Source organism: Phyllobates terribilis, unplaced genomic scaffold (genome assembly GCF_046119375.1).
Source record: "Phyllobates terribilis strain yellow unplaced genomic scaffold, ASM4611937v1 Scaffold_7__3_contigs__length_470593459, whole genome shotgun sequence".
NCBI lineage: Eukaryota > Metazoa > Chordata > Amphibia > Anura > Dendrobatidae > Phyllobates > Phyllobates terribilis.
Genome location: NW_027362767.1, coordinates 140,479,718 through 140,492,737, shown reverse-complemented (window position 1 = coordinate 140,492,737; position 13,020 = coordinate 140,479,718). Strand labels below are relative to the sequence as shown.

The window sequence follows — 13,020 nt, the reverse complement described above, 5'->3', positions numbered from 1 at the left end:
TTGCTTGCTATGATTTCTCCTCCGCCTCAGTTTTTATGATGTATGACACGTGCTCGCTCTGGTTTGGAGGTGACAATTATTAGACAATTAGTGATTATCCCGGGACACAGATGTGACAAGTCACATACCACAAGTCTCCTCTCCTCTGCCCCAGGCCTCAAGACTGTCACAACAGCACTTAGGCTGAGATACAGTCACAAGTCCTGCAGGTCTACTTACCTCCCTGGTATTTCTATAAAGCCAGACCCAAATATAAAGCTGAGGCCTGAACCAACTATATTGTCTGTGACATGATGCAGTGCTGTATCTAATCCTATCATGTGTGATACAGACAGCTGAGCTGTGTATCTAATCCTATCCTGTGTGATACTGTCTGCTGAGCTGTGTATCTAATCCTATCCTGTGTGATACTGTCTGCTGAGCCGTGTATCTAATCCTGTCCTGTGTGATACTGTCTGCTGAGCCGTGTATCTAATCCTATCCTGTGGGATACTGTCTGCTGAGCCGTGTATCTAATCCTATCCTGTGGGATACTGTCTGCTGAGCTGTGTATCTAATCCTATCATGTGTGATACAGACAGCTGAGCTGTGTATCTAATCCTATCCTGTGTGATACTGTCTGCTGAGCCGTGTATCTAATACTATACTGTGTGATACTGTCTGCTGAGCTGTGTATCTAATCCTCTCCTGTGTGATACTGTCTGCTGAGCTGTGTATCTAATCCTGTCCTGTGAGATACTGTCTGCTGAGCCGTGTATCTAATCCTGTCCTGTGAGATACTGTCTGCTGAGCCGTGTATCTAATCCTATCCTGTGTGATACTGTTTGCTGAGCCGTGTATCTAATCCTATCATGTGTGATACAGACAGCTGAGCTGTGTATCTAATCCTATCCTGTGTGATACTGTCTGCTGAGCCGTGTATCTAATACTATACTGTGTGATACTGTCTGCTGAGCTGTGTATCTAATCCTATCCTGTGTGATACTGTCTGCTGAGCCGTGTATCTAATCCTATCATGTGTGATACTGTCTGCTGAGCCGTGTATCTAATCCTATCCTGTGGGATACTGTCTGCTGAGCTGTGTATCTAATCCTATCCTGTGAGATACTGTCTGCTGAGCCGTGTATCTAATCCTATCCTGTGTGATACTGTCTGCTGAGCTGTGTATCTAATCTTATCATGTGTGATACTGTCAGCTGAGCCGTGTATCTAATCCTATCCTGTGTGATACTGTGTGCTGAGCCGTGTATCTAATCCTGTGTGATACTGTCTGCTGAGCAGTGTATCTAATCCAATCATGTGTGATACTGTGTGCTGAGCTGTGTATCTAATCCTATCCTGTGTGATACTGTCTGCTGAGCTGTGTATCTAATCCTATCCTGTGTGATACTGTCTGCTGAGCCGTGTATCTAATCCTATCCTGTGTGATACTGTGTGCTGAGCCGTGTATCTAATCCTGTGTGATACTGTCTGCTGAGCAGTGTATCTAATCCAATCATGTGTGATACTGTCTGCTGAGCCGTGTATCTAATCCTATCCTGTGTGATACTGTCTGCTGAGCCGTGTATCTAATCCTATCCTGTGTGATACTGTCTGCTGAGCCGTGTATCTAATCCTCTCCTGTGTGATACTGTCTGCTGAGCTGTGTATCTAATCCTATCCTGTGTGATACTGTCTGCTGAGCCGTGTATCTAATCCTATCCTGTGTGATACTGTCTGCTGAGCCGTGTATCTAATCCTGTGTGATACTGTCTGCTGAGCTGTGTAGCTAATCCTATCCTGTGTGATACCGTCTGCTGAGCTGTGTATCTAATCCTATCCTGTGTGATACTGTCTGCTGAGCCGTGTATCTAATCCCATCCTGTGTGATACTGTCTGTTGAGCTGTGTATCTAATCCTCTCCTGTGTGATACTGTCTGCTGAGCTGTGTAGCTAATCCTATCCTGTGTGATACTGCCTGCTGAGCTGTGTATCTAATCCTATCCTGTGTGATACTGTCTGCTGAGCTGTGTATCTAATCCTATCCTGTGTGATACTGTCTGCTGAGCAGTGTATCTAATCCTATCCTGTGTGATACTGTGTGCTGAGCCGTGTATCTAATCCTGTGTGATACTGTCTGCTGAGCAGTGTATCTAATCCAATCATGTGTGATACTGTGTGCTGAGCTGTGTATCTAATCCTATCCTGTGTGATACTGTCTGCTGAGCTGTGTATCTAATCCTATCCTGTGTGATACTGTCTGCTGAGCCGTGTATCTAATCCTATCCTGTGTGATACTGTGTGCTGAGCCGTGTATCTAATCCTGTGTGATACTGTCTGCTGAGCAGTGTATCTAATCCAATCATGTGTGATACTGTCTGCTGAGCCGTGTATCTAATCCTATCCTGTGTGATACTGTCTGCTGAGCCGTGTATCTAATCCTATCCTGTGTGATACTGTCTGCTGAGCCGTGTATCTAATCCTATCCTGTGTGATACTGTCTGCTGAGCTGTGTATCTAATCCTATCCTGTGTGATACTGTCTGCTGAGCCGTGTATCTAATCCTATCCTGTGTGATACTGTCTGCTGAGCCGTGTATCTAATCCTATCCTGTGTGATACTGTCTGCTGAGCAGTGTATCTAATCCTGTGTGATACTGTCTGCTGAGCTGTGTAGCTAATCCTATCCTGTGTGATACCGTCTGCTGAGCTGTGTATCTAATCCTATCCTGTGTGATACTGTCTGCTGAGCCGTGTATCTAATCCCATCCTGTGTGATACTGTCTGTTGAGCTGTGTATCTAATCCTCTCCTGTGTGATACTGTCTGCTGAGCTGTGTAGCTAATCCTATCCTGTGTGATACTGCCTGCTGAGCTGTGTATCTAATCCGATCATGTGTGATACTGCCTGCTGAGCTGTGTATCTAATCCTCTCCTGTGTGATACTGTCAGCTGAGCCGTGTATCTAATCCTATCCTGTGTGATACTGTCTGCTGAGCTGTGTATCTAATCCTCTCCTGTGTGATACTGTCTACTGAGCCGTGTATCTAATCCTGTCCTGTGTGATACTGTCTGGTGAGCCGTGTATCTAATCCTCTGGTGTGATACTGTCTGCTGAGCTGTGTATCTAATCCTACATGATGTATCTGGTAGTATCACGGCTTTCTGTTGTGTAATCGTCAGCCCATATTTACCCGTTATTGATCAGTGTACAGACGGTCAGGTTAGGAGGTCAGGGGTCGGCTCTGTCAATAGCAGCCATGTGCATAGGATTATAACGCACGTTCCTTGTACTGTTGACATCACGACCTAGCTGGTCACTACGGGCAGCGCCACACGTTGACTGTTTGTACAACTCTCTTCCAATGTGTTTTGGTTACTCTGACCATACAATGGCTTATCTGGCTGACAAGACTTTTCCCTTTTATAATAATCCGATCTCTTGTTCTCTGAGTCTGTTGCAGTCGCACATAAAAATATCCTAATCTTGTGACTCTCCAGTCCCTGCCCAAACCCTGGCGATCTCCTGTAAGTTTTCTTCCACACTGTTAACATGAATGATTGCATTAAAGGGGTATTGCCATCTTCAAGATCCTATCCCAATATGTAGTAGATGTAATAATAATAATAATAATATTAGAAAATGCATACAATTAGATATGTAGTATAGTTCTTCTGATTCACCATGTCGCTTATCCCATGTGCAGGGCATTGCAGTAGCTTAGGTATCCATGGTTATAACCACTCATATAGTGACAGTTAGTTAGTTCTAAGTGGTTGTAACCATGGATACCTAAGCTACTGTAATGCCCTGCACATGGAGTAAGTGACATAGCTAATCAAAAGAACCATACTTTATTTGTAACTGGAGGTATTTGCTCATAGCAAATCAGAAGAACCATACTTTATTTGTAACCGGAGGTATTTGCTCAGAGCTAATCAGAAGAACCATACTTTATTTGTAACTGGAGGTATTTGCTCAGAGCTAATCAGATGAGCCATACTTTATTTGTAACTGGAGGTATTTGCTCAGAGCTAATCAGAAGAACCATACTTTATTTGTAATTGAAGGTAATTGCTAATATTATTATTACACCTACTACATATTGGGATTGGATCTTGGAGACAGGAATACCCCTTTAAACATCATTTGTCCCCATACAGTTTGGATCAATCCTTATTAAAGGGGCTTCAAATGAGTGCCGATTGAGTTGCTATGTGTTTGATCGCCGCTCGTTCTTCCCATGTGAACACATGTAAAGGTAGAGAGTGAAGAGGAAGCTGGGCCCCTTACAGGAGTATATGGTGATGTAAAGAGCAGAGGGGATGATCAGATACACCTTATATGCCTGTACAGCCATGGTCAGAGAAAGTAAAGGGCCCCGCCATAACGATGCACACTGGCTTGAGGTTCAGAACACAATCGATCTGGTTGTAATTAGAGCTTTGTGCTCTTCTCCTGCCACAAACAATGGTTTTGGCATAAAAGAAAACTTAAAAAATTCCTTAATTTCGTGCGATTAAAGCCGAAACATCGCAGTATGGAATGTGTCCGGGCTCCCGAGCCAAAACGCAGATTGGATTCAGATTTACAGGTTGGATCCAGATGTGGGAATCAAGCCCGGGTGTCCGGGAACACAGACCATAATTTAGTCAGACTGTAAAAGGACCCACCCGACCGCATGTCTGCATGTGACCAGGCCTGACTAAGCGATCACCGTTGTCATCACACAATCTCGTCAATAAACCAAGATTTCTGAAATTCCAGAATGGCAAATATAGGAGAGGATGGCATAACTAGGCAAATTGGGAATTACACAGTGTGCCACACAGGGAGACATCGCCATTTATTAGGTTTCCTCGGGTAAGTCTCCCAGTCACAACAGTAATGCCCCACACCATTCTTCTCTGCATCGATCACTGTTATAATCCACAATACAGGACTGCGCCTGGATCCAGATCTCAGGGAAAAACATTGCAAGAAGCAGTTTTCTTCTTCCACCTATGTCTCATTTACTTGTAAAAAAAAATTTGGTGCCAGAAAATGTTGAATGCAACCTCTAATTATACGAGTAACAGAGCAAGATGACATGAAAGTAAATGTGTACAGCCATGTAAAAAGAGGTAAACCCGTGTGTACACAGAGAAGACAAAGCTGGCATGTAAGATCACAGGAGGCCGACAGCATATATTTCATCTATATAACTACTATAATACTGCCCCTATGTACAAGAATATAACTACTATAATACTGCTCCTATGTACAAGAATATAACTACTATAATACTGCCCCCTATGTACAAGAATATAACTACTATAATACTGCCCCTATGTACAAGAATATAACTACTATAATACTGCCCCCTATGTACAAGAATATAACTACTATAATACTGCTCCTATGTACAAGAATATAACTACTATAATACTGCCCCTATGTACAAGAATATAACTACTATAATACTGCCCCTATGTACAAGAATATAACTACTATAATACTGCCCCCTATGTACAAGAATATAACTACTATAATACTGCTCCTATGTACAAGAATATAACTACTATAATACTGCCCCTATGTACAAGAATATAACTACTATAATACTGCCCCTATGTACAAGAATATAACTACTATAATACTGCTCCTATGTACAAGAATATAACTACTATAATACTGCTCCCTATGTACAAGAATATAACTACTATAATACTGCTCCTATGTACAAGAATATAACTACTATAATACTGCTCCTATGTACAAGAATATAACTACTATAATACTGCCCCCTATGTACAAGAATATAACTACTATAATACTGCCCCCATGTACAAAAATATAACTACTATAATACTGCCCCTTATGTACAAGTGTATAACTACTATAATACTGCCCCTATGTACAAGTGTATAACTACTATAATACTGCCCCTATGTACAAGAGTATAACTACTATAATACTGCCCCCTATGTACAAGAATATAACTACTATAATACTGCCCCCTATGTACAAGAATATAACTACTATAATACTGCCCCTTATGTACAAGAATATAACTACTATGATACTGCTCCTATGTTCAAGAATATAACTATTATAATATTGCCCCCTATGTACAAGAATATAACTACTATAATACTGCCCCTATGTACAAGTGTATAACTACTATAATACTGCCCCCTATGTACAAGAATATAACTACTATAATACTGCCCCTATGTACAAGAATATAACTACTATAATACTGCCCCTATGTACAAGAATATAACTACTATAATACTGCTCCTATGTACAAGAATATAACTACTATAATACTGCCCCCTATGTACAAGAATATAACTACTATAATACTGGCCCCTATGTATAAGAATATAACTACTATAATACTGCACCCTATGTACAAGAATATAACTACTATAATACTGCCCCCTATGTACAAGAATATAACTACTATAATACTGCCCCTATGTACAAGAATATAACTACTATAATACTGCCCCTATGTACAAGAATATAACTACTATAATACTGCCCCTATGTACAAGAATATAACTACTATAATACTGCTCCTATGTACAAGAATATAACTACTATAATACTGCTCCTATGTACAAGAATATAACTACTATAATACTGTCCCTATGTACAAGAATATAAATACTATAATACTGCTCCCTATGTATAAGAATATAACTACTATAATACTGCCCCCATGTACAAAAATATAACTACTATAATACTGCCCCTTATGTACAAGTGTATAACTACTATAATACTGCCCCTATGTACAAGTGTATAACTACTATAATACTGCCCCTATGTACAAGAGTATAACTACTATAATACTGCCCCCTATGTACAAGAATATAACTACTATAATACTGCCCCCTATGTACAAGAATATAACTACTATAATACTGCCCCTTATGTACAAGAATATAACTACTATGATACTGCTCCTATGTTCAAGAATATAACTATTATAATATTGCCCCCTATGTACAAGAATATAACTACTATAATACTGCCCCTATGTACAAGTGTATAACTACTATAATACTGCCCCCTATGTACAAGAATATAACTACTATAATACTGCCCCTATGTATAAGAATATAACTACTATAATACTGCCCCTATGTACAAGAATATAACTACTATAATACTGCTCCTATGTACAAGAATATAACTACTATAATACTGCCCCCTATGTACAAGAATATAACTACTATAATACTGGCCCCTATGTATAAGAATATAACTACTATAATACTGCACCCTATGTACAAGAATATAACTACTATAATACTGCCCCCTATGTACAAGAATATAACTACTATAATACTGCCCCTATGTACAAGAATATAACTACTATAATACTGCCCCTATGTACAAGAATATAACTACTATAATACTGCCCCTATATACAAGAATATAACTACTATAATACTGCTCCTATGTACAAGAATATAACTACTATAATACTGCTCCTATGTACAAGAATATAACTACTATAATACTGCCCCTATGTACAAGAATATAACTACTATAATACTGCCCCTATGTACAAGAATATAACTACTATAATACTGCCCCCTATGTACAAGAATATAACTACTATAATACTGCTCCTATGTACAAGAATATAACTACTATAATACTGCCCCTATGTACAAGAATATAACTACTATAATACTGCCCCTATGTACAAGAATATAACTACTATAATACTGCTCCCTATGTACAAGAATATAACTACTATAATACTGCTCCTATGTACAAGAATATAACTACTATAATACTGCTCCTATGTACAAGAATATAACTACTATAATACTGCCCCCTATGTACAAGAATATAACTACTATAATACTGCCCCCATGTACAAAAATATAACTACTATAATACTGCCCCTTATGTACAAGTGTATAACTACTATAATACTGCCCCTATGTACAAGTGTATAACTACTATAATACTGCCCCTATGTACAAGAGTATAACTACTATAATACTGCCCCCTATGTACAAGAATATAACTACTATAATACTGCCCCCTATGTACAAGAATATAACTACTATAATACTGCCCCTTATGTACAAGAATATAACTACTATAATACTGCTCCTATGTACAAGAATATAACTATTATAATATTGCCCCCTATGTACAAGAATATAACTACTATAATACTGCCCCTATGTACAAGTGTATAACTACTATAATACTGCCCCCTATGTACAAGAATATAACTACTATAATACTGCCCCTATGTACAAGAATATAACTACTATAATACTGCCCCTATGTACAAGAATATAACTACTATAATACTGCCCCTATGTACAAGAATATAACTACTATAATACTGCTCCTATGTACAAGAATATAACTACTATAATACTGCCCCCTATGTACAAGAATATAACTACTATAATACTGGCCCCTATGTATAAGAATATAACTACTATAATACTGCACCCTATGTACAAGAATATAACTACTATAATACTGCCCCCTATGTACAAGAATATAACTACTATAATACTGCCCCCTATGTACAAGAATATAACTACTATAATACTGGCCCCTATGTATAAGAATATAACTACTATAATACTGGCCCCTATGTACAAGAATATAACCACTATAATACTGCTCCTATATACAAGAATATAACTACTATAATACTGCCCCCTATGTACAAGAATATAACTACTATAATACTGGCCCCTATGTACAAGAATATAACTACTATAATACTGCTCCTGTGTACAAGAATATAACTACTATAATACTGCTCCTATGTACAAGAATATAACTACTATAATACTGCTCCTATGTACAAGAATATAACTACTATAATACTGCTCCTATGTACAAGAATATAACTACTATAATACTGCCCCCTATGTACAAGAATATAACTACTATAATACTGCCCCCTATGTACAAGAATATAACTACTATAATACTGACCCCAATGTACAAGAATATAACTACTATAATACTGCACCCTATGTACAAGAATATAACTACTATAATACTGCACTTTATGTACAAGAATATAACTACTATAATACTGCCCCCTATGTACAAGAATATAACTACTATAATACTGCCCCCATGTACAAAAATATAACTACTATAATACTGCCTCTATGTACAAGTGTATAACTACTATAATACTGCCCCTATGTACAAGTGTATAACTACTATAATACTGCCCCTATGTACAAGAGTATAACTACTATAATACTGCCCCCTATGTACAAGAATATAACTACTATAATACTGCCCCTATGTACAAGAATATAACTACTATAATACTGCCCCTTATGTACAAGAATATAACTACTATAATACTGCTCCTATGTACAAGAATACAACTATTATAATATTGCCCCCTATGTACAAGAATATAACTACTATAATACTGCCCCTATGTACAAGTGTATAACTACTATAATACTGCCCCCTATGTACAAGAATATAACTACTATAATACTGCCCCTATGTACAAGAATATAACTACTATAATACTGCACTTTATGTACAAGAATATAACTACTATAATACTGCCCCCTATGTACAGGAATATAACTACTATAATACTGCTCCCTATGTACAAGAATATAACTACTATAATACTGCTCCCTATGTACAAGAATATAACTACTGTAATACTGCTCCTATGTACAAGAATATAACTACTATAATACTGCCTCCTATGTATAAGAATATAACTACTATAATACTACCCCTATGTACAAGAATATAACTACTATAATACTGCCCCTATGTACAAGAATATAACTACTATAATACTGGCCCCTATGTACAAGAATATAACCACTATAATACTGCTCCTATATACAAGAATATAACTACTATAATACTGCCCCCTATGTACAAGAATATAACTACTATAATACTGGCCCCTATGTACAAGAATATAACTACTATAATACTGCTCCTGTGTACAAGAATATAACTACTATAATACTGCTCCTATGTACAAGAATATAACTACTATAATACTGCTCCTATGTACAAGAATATAACTACTATAATACTGCTCCTATGTACAAGAATATAACTACTATAATACTGCCCCCTATGTACAAGAATATAACTACTATAATACTGCCCCCTATGTACAAGAATATAACTACTATAATACTGACCCCAATGTACAAGAATATAACTACTATAATACTGCACCCTATGTACAAGAATATAACTACTATAATACTGCACTTTATGTACAAGAATATAACTACTATAATACTGCCCCCTATGTACAAGAATATAACTACTATAATACTGCCCCCATGTACAAAAATATAACTACTATAATACTGCCTCTATGTACAAGTGTATAACTACTATAATACTGCCCCTATGTACAAGTGTATAACTACTATAATACTGCCCCTATGTACAAGAGTATAACTACTATAATACTGCCCCCTATGTACAAGAATATAACTACTATAATACTGCCCCTATGTACAAGAATATAACTACTATAATACTGCCCCTTATGTACAAGAATATAACTACTATAATACTGCTCCTATGTACAAGAATACAACTATTATAATATTGCCCCCTATGTACAAGAATATAACTACTATAATACTGCCCCTATGTACAAGTGTATAACTACTATAATACTGCCCCCTATGTACAAGAATATAACTACTATAATACTGCCCCTATGTACAAGAATATAACTACTATAATACTGCACTTTATGTACAAGAATATAACTACTATAATACTGCCCCCTATGTACAGGAATATAACTACTATAATACTGCTCCCTATGTACAAGAATATAACTACTATAATACTGCTCCCTATGTACAAGAATATAACTACTGTAATACTGCTCCTATGTACAAGAATATAACTACTATAATACTGCCTCCTATGTATAAGAATATAACTACTATAATACTACCCCTATGTACAAGAATATAACTACTATAATACTGCCCCTATGTACAAGAATATAACTACTATAATACTGCTCCTGTGTACAAGAATATAACTACTATAATACTGCTCCTATGTACAAGAATATAACTACTATAATACTGCTCCTATGTACAAGAATATAACTACTATAATACTGCTCCTATGTACAAGAATATAACTCCTATAATACTGCTCCTATGTACAAGAATATAACTACTATAATACTGCCCCTATGTACAAGAATATAACTACTATAATACTGCTCCTATGTACAAGAATATAACTCCTATAATACTGCTCCTATGTACAAGAATATAAATACTATAATACTGCCCCTATGTACAAGAATATAACTACTATAATACTGCTCCCTATGTACAAGAATATAACTACTATAATACTGCCCCTATGTACAAGAATATAACTCCTATAATACTGCCCCTATGTACAAGAATATAACTACTATAATACTGCTCCCTATGTACAAGAATATAACTACTATAACACTGCCCCTATGTACAAGAATATAACTCCTATAATACTGCCCCTATGTACAAGAATATAACTACTATAATACTGCTCCCTATGTACAAGAATATAACTACTATAATACTGCTCCTATGTACAAGAATATAACTCCTATAATACTGCCCCTATGTACAAGAATATAACTACTATAATACTGCTCCCTATGTACAAGAATATAACTACTATAATACTGCCCCTATGTACAAGAATATAACTACTATAATACTGCTCCTATGTACAAGAATATAACTACTATAATACTGCCCCCTATGTACAAGAATATAACTACTATAATACTGCTCCTATGTACAAGAATATAACTACTATAATACTGCCCCTATGTACAAGAATATAACTACTATAATACAGCACCTATGTACAAGAATAGAACTACTATAATACTGCCCCCTATGTACAAGAATATAACTACTATAATACTGCTCCTATGTACAAGAATATAACTACTATAATACTGCTCCTATGTACAAGAATATAACTACTATAATACTGCCCCTATGTACAAGAATATAACTACTATAATACTGCCCCCTATGTACAAGAATATAACTACTATAATACTGCTCCTATGTACAAGAATATAACTACTATAATACTGCCCCTATGTACAAGAATATAACTACTATAATACAGCACCTATGTACAAGAATAGAACTACTATAATACTGCCCCTATGTACAAGAATAGAACTACTATAATACTACCCCTATGTACAAGAATATAACTACTATAATACTGCCCCTATGTACAAGAATATAACTACTATAATACAGCCTCCTATGTACAAGAATATAACTACTATAATACTGCCCCTATGTACAAGAATATAACTACTATAATACTGCCCCTATGTACAAGAATATAACTACTATAATACTGCCCCTATGTACAAGAATATAACTACTATAATACTGCTCCTATGTACAAGAATATAACTACTATAATACTGCTCCTATGTACAAGAATATAACTACTATAATACTGCCCTCTATGTATAAGAATGTAACTACTATAATACTGCCCCTATGTACAAGAATATAACTACTATAATACTGCCCCTATGTACAAGAATATAACTACTATAATACTGCCCCTATGTACAAGAATATAACTACTATAATACTGCCCCTATGAAAAAGAATATAACTACTATAATACTGCCCCCTATGTACAAGAATATAACTACTATAATACTGCTCCTATGTACAAGAATATAACTACTATAATACTGTCCCCTATGTACAAGAATATAACTACTATAACACTGCCCCCTATGTACAAGAATATAACTACTATAATACTGCCTCCTATGTACAAAAATATAACTACTATAATAGTGCCCCCTATGTACAAGAATATAACTACTGTAATACTGCCCTCTATGTACAAGAATATAACTACTATAATACTGCCCCCTATGTACAAGAATATAACTCCTATAATACTGCCCCTATGTACAAGAATATAACTACTATAATATTGCCCCTATGTACAAGAATATAACTACTATAAT

General features: G+C 36.2%; 1 protein-coding gene across 3 annotated transcripts in view; it reads right to left on the bottom strand.

Moving 5' to 3' along the window:
- Positions 1-13,020, bottom strand: part of ANKRD35 (ankyrin repeat domain 35) — an 87,727-nt gene that overhangs the window by 30,281 nt on the left and 44,426 nt on the right. The gene's annotated exons all lie outside the window — the stretch shown is intronic.